The sequence below is a fragment of the Prionailurus bengalensis genome, chromosome A2 (genome assembly GCF_016509475.1).
Source record: "Prionailurus bengalensis isolate Pbe53 chromosome A2, Fcat_Pben_1.1_paternal_pri, whole genome shotgun sequence".
Taxonomy (NCBI): domain Eukaryota; kingdom Metazoa; phylum Chordata; class Mammalia; order Carnivora; family Felidae; genus Prionailurus; species Prionailurus bengalensis.
In genome coordinates this window covers 117,780,492-117,792,207 of record NC_057348.1, presented here as the reverse complement: position 1 = coordinate 117,792,207, position 11,716 = coordinate 117,780,492, and positions in this window count along the sequence as shown.

Here is an 11,716-nt window from a genome sequence, read left to right as displayed (position 1 = left end):
CTCCAGGCTCTGAGCTGTCAGCACGGAGCCTGACGCGGGGCTTGAACTCACGAACCATGAGATCATGACCTGAGCCGAAGTCGGACACTTAACCAACTGAGCCCATGAGGGCACCCCTAGAAATCCATTCAAGTTTAAAAAGAAAAAAAAAAAAAAGAATGGAATAACTAACCCTGTTGGTGAATCATTCACTAGAACAACCACACAATCTGAATTGGGGGAAATTTCTTAGCTTGGAGATTTCAAAAAGTTAATGTCTTACTAATATCTATGCTGGTTTTCAATATATTCATGTATTGAATTAACACATTATTAATTAGCATGCTAGTTTTCAATATATTAATGTATCTTTCTTTTCTTTTAATTTTTTTTATCTTCATTTATTTTTGAGAGAGAGACAGAGTGCAAGCAGGAGAGGAACAGAGACAGAGGGAGACACAGAATCCAAAGCAGGCTCCAGGCTGTCAGCACAGAGCCCTACGCGAGGCTCGAACTCACAAACCATGAGATCATGACCCGAGCTGAAGTCGGCTGCTTAACTGACTGAGCCACCCAGGCACCCCTGTATCTTTCTTTTCTGAACTCTCCCTCTCTCTTTCTCTCTCTGGCTGTAAAATTAACCGGTATTATCACAAAGTTTCTGTGTTACTAATATTTATTGAGATCTTACTACTTGTAAGCTCTCCTCACAACATCCTCATTTCATAGCTGAGGAAACATACAGAGGTTAAGTAACCTGTCCAGTGTCAAATAGCAAAGACGTGGTGAGCTGACAGTCACACCAGGCAGTCTGATCCAGATCCTTATTATAAATCAGTCCTGGAAACAAAAAAATTAAAAAGAAAAATAAAAGTGAAAAAAATCAAGCAAGCAAGCAAGCAAGCAGCCCAGTGATGTTGGAAAATTCCCTTCCATACTCGTAGGTCTTCACCTGGGAAATGAGGGGTTTGGACCAGATGATGCGTAAGATTTTCTTCCAGCTTGAACATCGTTGTCCTTGCAGGCAAATGATACCTCATCATGCGCTTCCCAGATGGGTGTCCATCAACACTCGCTGCTTGAATTATGGGCGCCATGAATGCCGTAGGACTGGAGAGTTGATCTCAGCTGAAACTGACAGTGCCCCTCAGCTATTTATCATTCTTTTGTCCTGCCCCAAACATCCTTTCTGCTTTAGCTGCACTCACCCCCTAACTCCCTACATACCTCCACTATCTCAACAAAGTCTCTCCAGACTCTATAATAACTCCATAAAAGAGCAACAGAGATAATGATTCAAGACCGAGGAGGAGATACGTGTTCTGATTAATATTCTTATTACAGTTCCTTCTTTCTTCCTCCAGAGTCACAGAATTTCTTCTCCCTTATGCATTTTCTGGGAAGTCAGGATAGTGGTGTGTGGGTCATGTTTCACAACCACCTCCCCAAGAAAACAAAAAAGCCCTGATTGGTAGCATCTGCTGACTTCTGTGGCTTAAATATATTCCCACCATGGCTGGTTCTCTACTAATGCCAAGTCACTGAGCAAAGTTGGAAAGAAATATGAGCCAGTAGGAGCTGGTACCAACACATCACTGAGTCTAGGTCATAGCACTAGTCGTCTGTAAGCCTTGTAGCTTGTTCATGCATTTGTTCATTCATCCATTCAACAAACTTTTTAAAAATTATACTAGGAACATGAATAAGGCACCTGTTGAATTAGTTCTTTATTACAAATCCATCGCCTTATTGGGTTTATTACAAAATGATTTTATTTTTCCAAGACTTTTCCAAACTGAGAAGCTTCTTGAGAGAAGGCAGGTGGAATAATGGCTTTTCTACCCCCAGACAATTCACTTATCCAAACCAGGTAAGATGATTTGCTTCTCTTGAGTTAGTAATCCTCGTTAACATTCTAAGCAGTTGGGGAAAGGGGCCTCAAAATGGCCTTGACAATAGAACCCTAAATTGCTTTATTATAGAAAGTTTACAAAAGGAATGCAAAAGACAACAACTCGCCTCTAGAAAATGCTTATCTAGACATAACCCTTCTATAATACTTTTTCTCTGCAATGGCATAGTCAAGATATGCACGGCCTGTGAAGAACGTAGACTCTGGAGCTCAATTTCCTGGATTCAAATCACAGTTCCATCACTTATTAGCTGTGTGATCTTGGACAAATTACTTAATTCCTCCGGAAAATGGGGTTTAGGATCATAGTCGTCGCTCTTGTGAGAATTGAGTAAATACACATACAGCACCCAGAACGACGTATAGGTTATTCCCAGCAAACACCGTCGAGGATTTTCTCAATGTTGTCTGAGGCGTGTCTTTCCAACGAGATGGTGCGCTCCTTTGCAATCCCCCACTGTGCCTAGCCCACAGTACAACTTCAATCAATTCTTGTTGAATAAGCAATTAAATAAATTAATTGATTAAATGTAACTGGATCAACGTGACTCCAAAGCATTTGTACCACAAACCAGCCATTGGGTCTCTCGTCTATATCTCAGGCACACTTCATGTCTCCACAGGCTTCTCTGAAGGGAAGGAATAAGTACCCAGAGTAATCCGTCAGAGCTATTAACATGTATTTATGTCCAAGAATGTTTATTATTCATAAGCAAGGAAAAACGAAAGCAACCTAAATGTTTGACAAGGAAAAGGTTGAATAAATTCATGTCCTAATTGTCGGAAGTGAAAAAAAGTAGCATGCAAAATTGTATAAATAATGTAATCCCAATGTTTATTTTTTCGATGTGTTTGCATTAAGGAAAAAATAAAAAGAGACCAACCAGAAATACACTCAAATCATCACAGTAGCTATCTCTGAGTGATGGGATTGGGGGGACTTTTTTCCCTCTTAATATATTTCTGAATTGTTTTTAATAACAACAACAACAAAAAAAGACAAAACGGATCCGGACTCTCGACCTTGGAATTAGGGTCTCAGAAACGAAACGATGCATTCCTATGTGCACATAGATTCAGTGACCTAACCACCTCCGTGGATCAGCTCTGTCACCCACCCACCTACCTTCCCAGTCTGACATTTGCCACCACCCGTTTCTATAGCACTCCCAAACTCCTAAAGTGTCCCAAATCTGACACGGCAGCATAATCTATGCTTTGCAAATATGACTCCAACATCCAGCTATTTGGAAGCACCAACGATTACCTTAATTTTTCACATGCCTTTCAGATATCTGGCATTGGCGTAATACAATCAACCTCACGTAGACATATTTCCAGCTATTAAAAACCAAACACATTTGTGTTATCTCCTGCCCTTGAGGTGCCTGATACAAGGGAAGCATGATTGAGTACCTTACTGATAAGGCTGAACAAATATGTCTTTTGAAATAGGCTTTAGGAAAAACCCAGGTTGGAGATGTGCCATACATGCTAAAATCTAGCTTAAATTTGGGTAGAAGGTGGGTCTCAATTTAGTGAACTATGAATTCTAGAGTATTTGTTTAATAAAAGCCATTTTATTACTCTCAAATCCAAATGGGCTTGCAGCACAATTTTATGAGCCTAAATCGAGGAAGCAAGTATATAATTGGCTCCTGCTTTTAGAAATAGGTAAGAATTATTTATAATGAGCATATCAGTCAAGTATGATTTAGTCCCTCTGATGTGTTTAAAACAACTTATTCAAAATAATAAAAAAGCAACTTATTCCCTTAAGTAGCGCAATGTCTAGCAATCTTATTTTTATTCTTAATTTGCTTACATCCACCTCTCCTCAAGGCAATCTCAAGCCAAAGCCTATCTAAAGCATCATAAATTTCAAACTACTGAGCTAAATCAATAAGGTTTTATGGTACATCTTTTTTTTTTAAAGGAAGAAGAGGCATAACTTAACTAAACGTAGCCAGAGAAATGCACAGAAGTTATTTCTGCCGTAGCTACTCTGCTATGGATGGAGGAAGCAAGCAGTTCTATTTTCATTCATGAGGAAAATCTCACAACAGTGGGCACACTGTGGGACACAGTCAGCCCAAGCAAGAAGCAGGAAAGCAGCTTTAGCTGCTCCTGAAACACTCTAGGGGCAGAAATTACTAACATCAAGGCACATTCTACGGTGAACCGAAATATGTTATCGCTGCTTCAATGTTGTTAATTTCATGCAAAGAATTTATTCCCATAATATTTATTAAGCGCCCCCTTCACCTTCTCTGCTTTATTCTTCTCCATTGCATGTGTCACTAACATGCTCCATAGTTTACTTTTTTTATAATGATTTTTATTGTCTCTCTCCCCAGTTAGAATGTAAGCTGCATACAGGCATGAATTTTTCTTTGGGGTTTTGTTTTTCCTTTTTTCCGCTGTATGCATTTAGAATGTACCTGCACAGGGGTGCCTGGCTGGTTCAGAAGAGCGTGCGACTCTTGATCTTGGGGTTGTGGGTTCAAGTCACACGTTGGGTGTAGACTTCTACACACGTTGGGTGTAGAATGTGCCAGCACATTGGAGGTGCCTCAGAAGGGTGTGTTGAATGAACCAAGCTTCCTCATAACCAAGGAGCATCCTCCTGAGGTATCTAAGGTGTGGTAGGAAGGGCACTGGATTTGGATTCTAAAGTAAGTAGCAATTTGCTTGGCTCAAAATATTCAGTGACCATTGTTTGGGTGGAGATGGGTGGATGGATATTTTCTTGGCAACTCGTCTTATCTGTGAAATGGGGCTAATGCTTCATTGTGAGAACAGTTGCGACACCTCGGTTTTTACCTGCTAACTTTCTTCTTGTAGCTGATGTAGAGGAAGCAGGAACAAGGCAGTAGAACCTTCCCTGTGTAAGACAAGGAAAGAAATCATTTAATCTTCCGCGTAAACGAGAGGAGACAGGAATTGGGGCAGAAGTGTACGTTCTTATTCTGTCTTGCAGTGCTGCGAAGTCAAGACAGTGTTTGAGCAGAGAGGCAAGCAAGAGGCAGCCAAGTGCAGCAGGTGATGGGCCACCAGCTTCCAATGAGACGTGAGTGGGAACCAGCCCTCGGTTTCACTCCAGTGGCCTCCTTGAACCGCGAGGCATCCAACTGTCAGGCAAGGTGATGAAAACCCACAGTAGACACTCCGGATCTTAGTTCTGGTCATTAAGTCTCAAGGGTAATCCAGCCCCAGCTTTCCCGTTGGTAAGTTTGTGATTTTTTGCTACAAGAGATAAAGCCTTTCAGCTTTCTCCTTCCTCGAGGAGCATTCGGATTTGCCGGACGGTGGCTTGTTCGGTGAACAGGGAGGTCTTCCGCGCGCAGCACCGTCTGCTTTGGTGGACAGCGGCGGGGAAGGACACGTTGTCCTGGGAAGACAGCTAGGGTGGAGGCACAGAGGCCAGCGTGGGGTGAGAGCTGGGCCCCCAGACAGCTGCCGGTAGCCTTGGGAAGATGTTGCGGGGCCCAGGGACACTGTTCCTCCTAAAGAAATCTGAAATGCCCATTGATAGAGAATCGGGGTAACTCAGTGTAGGAAAGTTTTCTTCCTGCTGTTCCTGCCTTGGGTTCGGGGGCCTCAACGTGTCCCAGAGCTGTCCCTAATGCTGTGCTGTGCTTAAGGAAATCACCTTGCCTCATGACCTCAGCCCTTCATGTGTTTAGTAGTTCGAGAAGCAAATTCCCTTCCTACCGATAAGAGGCCCCATGCTCCCGCGGGCCCCGGCCATTGTTATTTTCAGAGTGAATTGCATAAATTTCTGTTGCTGTGGGGCTTGTGGGAGGCTAGATGTAGGCAACTTTTGAAACAAACCCCAGAATCTGGAATCAGGAAACCCCCAAACATCCCTTTCTCCCAGAGCTCTGCTGACATAAGTGCTCTTGTGTTAGGAGGTGATGTCCCTACCTCCGTCTGTAGGGATAGTAAGGCTACACAGATGTCCCAAGACCTACGCTGGGGGCTTCCATGGGCTCGATAATCCAAAAACCAGGATGGATCAGTAGTGACCTAGAAATGGAACGTTCCAGAAGCGGTGCCATTGGTCAGTGTCGCTCAACCAGCACAGCTTTGGCGCCTGCCCCATGAAAGGTCTGGGGAAAAAGTAATGCGGAAAGCGTAAAGAAATAGAAGATCCTTTTCCCCATTACCATTTTCATCCAGCCAGGGAGACAGCCCGTGCACACATCCGTGAGGTACACGCGCGGGGCAGGTGTCAAATAAACAATCTCAGGCCCGGAGGACTGGAAGCGTTGAAGGCTGGATGAGCTTTCTAAGGGCTGGGTTGTATGGAAAAGCTTGGGGAAGAGGTGGGAGCCACCCAGGGTCTCATGGGAGAGCTTGGAGGGGTGAAGAGAGGAGCAGCAGGATGGAGTGAGGCGAGTTTGTACACGTGTGACAGGAGAACGCTCTTTTATCTGTCCTGTCCCAACCCGCATGACTCAGATGTTGGCAGGCTCTGGCTGGGGAACTCAGCAGGGCAACTGATGTTCATCAAGGCGCCCTGTTTCCGCCTCGATTGCAGCGCACTCCGCACACGGCTACGTGCTGCTGAGTAACGTCTTCCAAGGCAACTGTCTGCTTACATCATGGGCTAACCTTCTGACCCGCTTAATGAAGAATGATTATGACATTTCCAATCCTTCACACAGCATCTTTGAGATCAAGGCAAAGATTATTTTTAGCCTGAATCGTTCGGGTTCCCAAACCCCACTGTTTCTTTTCTGAGTGTCTCAGGCTCACCTTTTCTTTTCTATTTCATCCCCACTACCTTCTCCCAAGTCCCCTGGCCTTTGGAGCCCTGTGGCCCATCCCACCGCCCTAGCTGCTCTGTGCGGGAGCTTATTCATGAAAAGTCCTGAACGTGCGCACATTTTGGACCCATTAGCTCCATTCCTCAAAATGTATCATTGCCTAACTTTTCTCTTTTAGTTGTTCTTTCATTTGTTCATCCAGGGTGTATCAGGAGTCCCGCCAGATGCCGGGGCCGTGAAGCCATGAACAAGCCAGAAGCACAAGGCCCTGCATGGAGCTTATGGTCTAGGAGATTTGTTTGTTAGTTTTTTCTCCCATAAATCCAGATTTTTAAGAATTTATTTATCTTGTCTTTCATCTCTTAGACAAGATATGCCTGTAGTACTCTTAGAGAGAATATACGGTCCCTGCGCGATATCGTCAAATAAAATCCCGTTGACCATGCCGTGGACACAAAATGACAGAGCAGGCAGAATGAGAAAGAAAATTGTTCCAAGTCAGGGGTTTTCAAAGCGAGTGCCACACGGTGTGAGCGTCAGGGGTGGCGTAGGTTGGGTTGGAGAGGGGACAGTTTGCTAGTGCTGCACATGTAGACTCTTATGTCCCCAGCACTCCCACCTACCATGCAGTTCTGTGTCGTTTTCTCCTTGTGACTCTGGGCTTCCTGGTAAGATTTATTTGACCAGAATGTTCTGTAGCTGACAAAGTTTGAAAACCGCTGGTTGTCTCAAGTTTCTATATTTAGTCTGGAAATCTTCCAGACCGGGGAGTTTTTCTCCAAATTCTCTGTAAATCCTCCAGCTTTTATGTTTAATTAATGAGCTTTACTGATACCTGATACATGTTGGGTGTGTAATTAATGAGCAGTAATAACACAGGCATGATAAGTAATAAAATTTCATAGACAGTACAAAGAGGCTAGAGGCTGAAAGCCCCAGAACAATTTTGCACAATATGCAACGGGGGGAGGGGTGCGCATCAAGAACACCAACAAAAATGGAAGCACCTTCAACAATTTGACATGAAATCTGCATAGTGGCATTGGGATTTTATTTAATATTTGCTGGCTTCTCACAATGCGCTGGATAATCATCTCTTTTCCCTAATCCTGCTTAACACCTTAAACCTACAGATTTGACACCTAAACTGTCATTACTCACATACTGCCATTATGATTTTTTTTTTTTTACAATATCTGCAGGCCGCTTGCACTAGTAAATATTTTATTTAAATAGATTCATGTTGTGTTTAAATAAATTTATTTTAAAAGAAAACTTTAGGGGTGCTGAGGTGGCTCAGCTGATTGTCCGACTCTGGGTTTTGGCTCGGGTCATGATCTCACGGGTTCGTGACCTCGAGCCCACATCAGGTTCTGCACTGACAGGAACCTGCTTCCGATTCTCTCTCTGCCTCTCTCTCTCTCTCTCTCTCTCTCAAAATGAATAAATTTTAAAAAGAATTAAAAAAAACCACTTCATATCACCACCCATAAATAGAAGGACCAGAAGAAACACCAAAAACAGAAGGTAACTGTAACAATAAATTCGTAATGATGAAAATAATCCATTTTTTCTTTCAAATATAAAGCACATACAAGCTATGAACTATAAAATATAGCTTGCCTTTGCTTCCCTCCCTCACCTTATAGCCTCTTGTACCTGCACATCCAATTCCCACTCCCTCAAACTATCAACCTTGCTTGGAACTCTTGACAGTCAAGAGTGGATGTGGTGTTAATCTCCTGTTTTTTATATTGATAAGAGATCGTTAACTTTTCAAGACTCAAATATCAGAACCTCATCGGAATCTTAGATATAATGAGAGAAGATTGTTCCATTTAATTTAAATCACATATATTAGGTGATCTGCTAATCGCCTACTCATAAACCAGTCCTCAGGCCTCCCCACAGATTTATATTTAGATTGCCCCAAAACATGGAAATTTGCCCAAGAATATATTAAAGCCTTTAGAATTTGACAGATATGGTCTTTTCAGATTGTGATGACCCTCTAGCAAAAGAAATATGGATCAACTACCTCATTAGCACACACTTTATTCTAACTGTACCTATAATGATATTCTCCACCACCCACCCAGCCACCTAGGAAAGAGGGAGGGGGAGTTGGCCTCGGGGTCTGAATATTGAATTTACATCACTAATGACTTTTCATTGCATTTTCTCCTTCTCACATTCCAGAACGCCCCCTCCCAGGAGACTTTGGGAGAGTTGTCAGAGATGAGGTTCCCTGGGAAGCAGACTCTGAGATGAGGTAGTATGTGGGAGGAGTTTTGGGAAATGGACTGAGGAACTACGCCTGGGGAGGCACAAGGGAACCAGGACTGGGTAGAAGGAGAGGTTAAGCTGTGCTGTTGTCACAACAGAAGCCCCAGCCAAGCTTACAGGAGTTGGGACAGCCCTTCAGAGGCAAGAACGTTGTGTCTTTGTTCTCCCCACACTGGCCAGTCATTGGATGCAAGATGCCTCTGAGGAGGGGTCATAACTTTGGGCAATGCAGCTCTCTTTGGCCAAAGGCAGTTCTTGGGCAGGATTCATCTATGAGTCACCAGCAGGCAGAGCTCCTGGGAGGTGGGGGAATGATACCTTGGGCCTGGAGGAGGATCTGGGCAGTGGACAAGAGCATCTGCCTCAAGAGTAAACCCACGAGTGCCTTGCCCCAAAGTCCCACCCAGATAAGTGGCAACACGGATAAGCCCTGAGGCCTGATTTCCAGGCAGTTCTTCCCAGCGATGACCCAGTGGGCCTAGAGGCTGAAAGAGAAGGTGAAAGGCAGGTAACAGGGTCTGTATGTGTGCAGGAGTGGGGGTCGGGGAGCATCCCGCGCAGACCTTGATATTCCTCTCCACCCTTCGGCATTCATCCCTCCTCCACTGAGAAAGTGCTGAGCAGGAAACAAATGAGGTCTTGATGCCTACTGGGTTATCAATCTTGAGATATAGCATTCAATTGCAAAGTTGTTTGACCAAAGCCAAGTTTCGAATTCTGAAGGAAGCTGACTTTCCAGAAAGCAAGGACATTTGGAGGCATGAACTGGGGTGAACCTTTTCTAAGTGAAGACTCGGGAGTCTTGATTGCCAACAGTTAGCCAAGCATTGGCTGGGTTGCTTTCTTTCCTTACAGCCAGGAAAAATGTTAAGTGGAGGCGGGACTTCCAGGGCCAAGCCTGCGTGAAGCAAACCCGAAGGAAAGGAGGGAGCAGCCCATGCCACAGATCTCCTCCTTGGTCTGCTTTTTCCCCCCTGCAGAGTCGGATCACACAGGTGAGTAATAAAGCCAAAGCCTGCAACTGGTAACCTTGTCTTCAACCCCTTTGGTTTTCTTGGGGAACAGAGCCGGGAGCACGTCTCCGTCTCAGGCAGGGAGAAGCCCACCATAACTTTGCGCTGGTAATGGCGGCCTCATGCACGCAGCTCTCCACTTCCGCTCGGCCAAATAAGAATGGGTGTTGGGGCTGGGACCCTTCCTTGCCAAGAGATAAGGGGCCCACACAGCCTGCACCAGCCTTTTTAACTTGTGTGGGAATATCTTTCCCTGTTTCAGGCTCAACAAGCGTTTCTTTGTTCTGTCGAAGCATTGTACCCTCAATGGCCCCCAGGTTTCAAGATTTCTGACTACACAGGAATCAGATCAAGGTCATTCTGCCGTAGCATGAGAGGGGCACATGGTAGGACAATTCACTTACTGCCAGTGGCACCTGTTAGCCATGATAGCCGTGAGGGACTGAGGCGTACCACTGGAGCTGATTTTGCCCTGTCTCTTCTCTCTAGATATGACCAGATGCATTGTTTCATCCATTGCCGTGCTGGGTTGTGTTTTCCTTGGTGATTCTGAAACCGAGATGCAGTGGGCAAATGTGTTTGGACCCCTGGTGCTTGGCATTGTGATGATCTTTGCTATCCACGGAGCTGGAGTCCTCCCTTGACCCTGGGAACCAGCGCCCCACGTTCTGCTGGATGCTTTCTAGTACTCAATCTCGGGGGGGGGGGTGGATAACGAAGTGATAGTTTACGTTGGACTCCAGTACAAATAGTAGGCTGCACCCTTGTCCAAAGGGTTGGTTGACAGAAGTTAATTGCCACGAGGCCTATTTAAACTGGGATGTCTCCAAATGAAACCTGAACTCCTAGCAGGGTCCAAGAGAAGGTCCAGCAGAGGCACCTAATAACCTTTAATGATGGTGGCAGATCAGGCCACGTGACTGGAGTGAGCCACCTCCTCTCTATAGGTTCTGTCCTAAATGTTAGTATGTGCTGCCACTTCTGAGAGCAAGATCATCTCTTTGTGTAGGGAGGAAGAAGGAGGTATTTGATTCGGGGTACAGATGGGTGGGGCCTTCACAGCCCTCCAAGGAGGAAATTGAGCAATGCTGCTCTCAGGGCACGAGAACTACATCGGTCCCTCATTTTAACTGGTTACGTCAGCGGGTCACAAAAGCTCTTCATAACTCAGGATCAGAGTGACAGGTGTTAGTTTAGCTTGTCATGTGGTTACTGAGCTGAGTGCTTACAATGTGTCAGGCATCATGCTGTCGTTTGATTCTTCTAAACAACCCCTGAGGTGGGTCAGATTATTCTCCTTTTCTTAGAGAAATCAAAGATCAGAGAAAGCATGGAATTTACTACATACTCACAGACTCTAGAAGGCAAAGCCAATCCTTGAACCCAGGTCTGTCTGGCTCCAGCCCACTTCTGGCTGACGGTTAAGAAGCCCCAGTTCTCCACTGTCGTGCCAGTGCCTCCCTGCACTTGTCCTTTCACGTAAAAGAGACATTTAATAATGGGGCTCCTGGGAGGCTCAGTTGGTTGAGCGCCTGACTCTTGATTTCAGCCCAGGATACGATCTCACAGTCGGTGAGTTCGAGGCCCGTGTTGGGCTCTGTGCTGACAGCGTGGAAACGGCTCAGGATTCTCTCTCACTCTCTCTCTCTGCCCCTCACCCCCCCAATACCGTCTCTCAAAATACATAAACATTAAAAAAAGAGAGACACTTTTTTTTTTAGTGTTTTATTTATTTTTGAGAGAGAGAGAGAGAG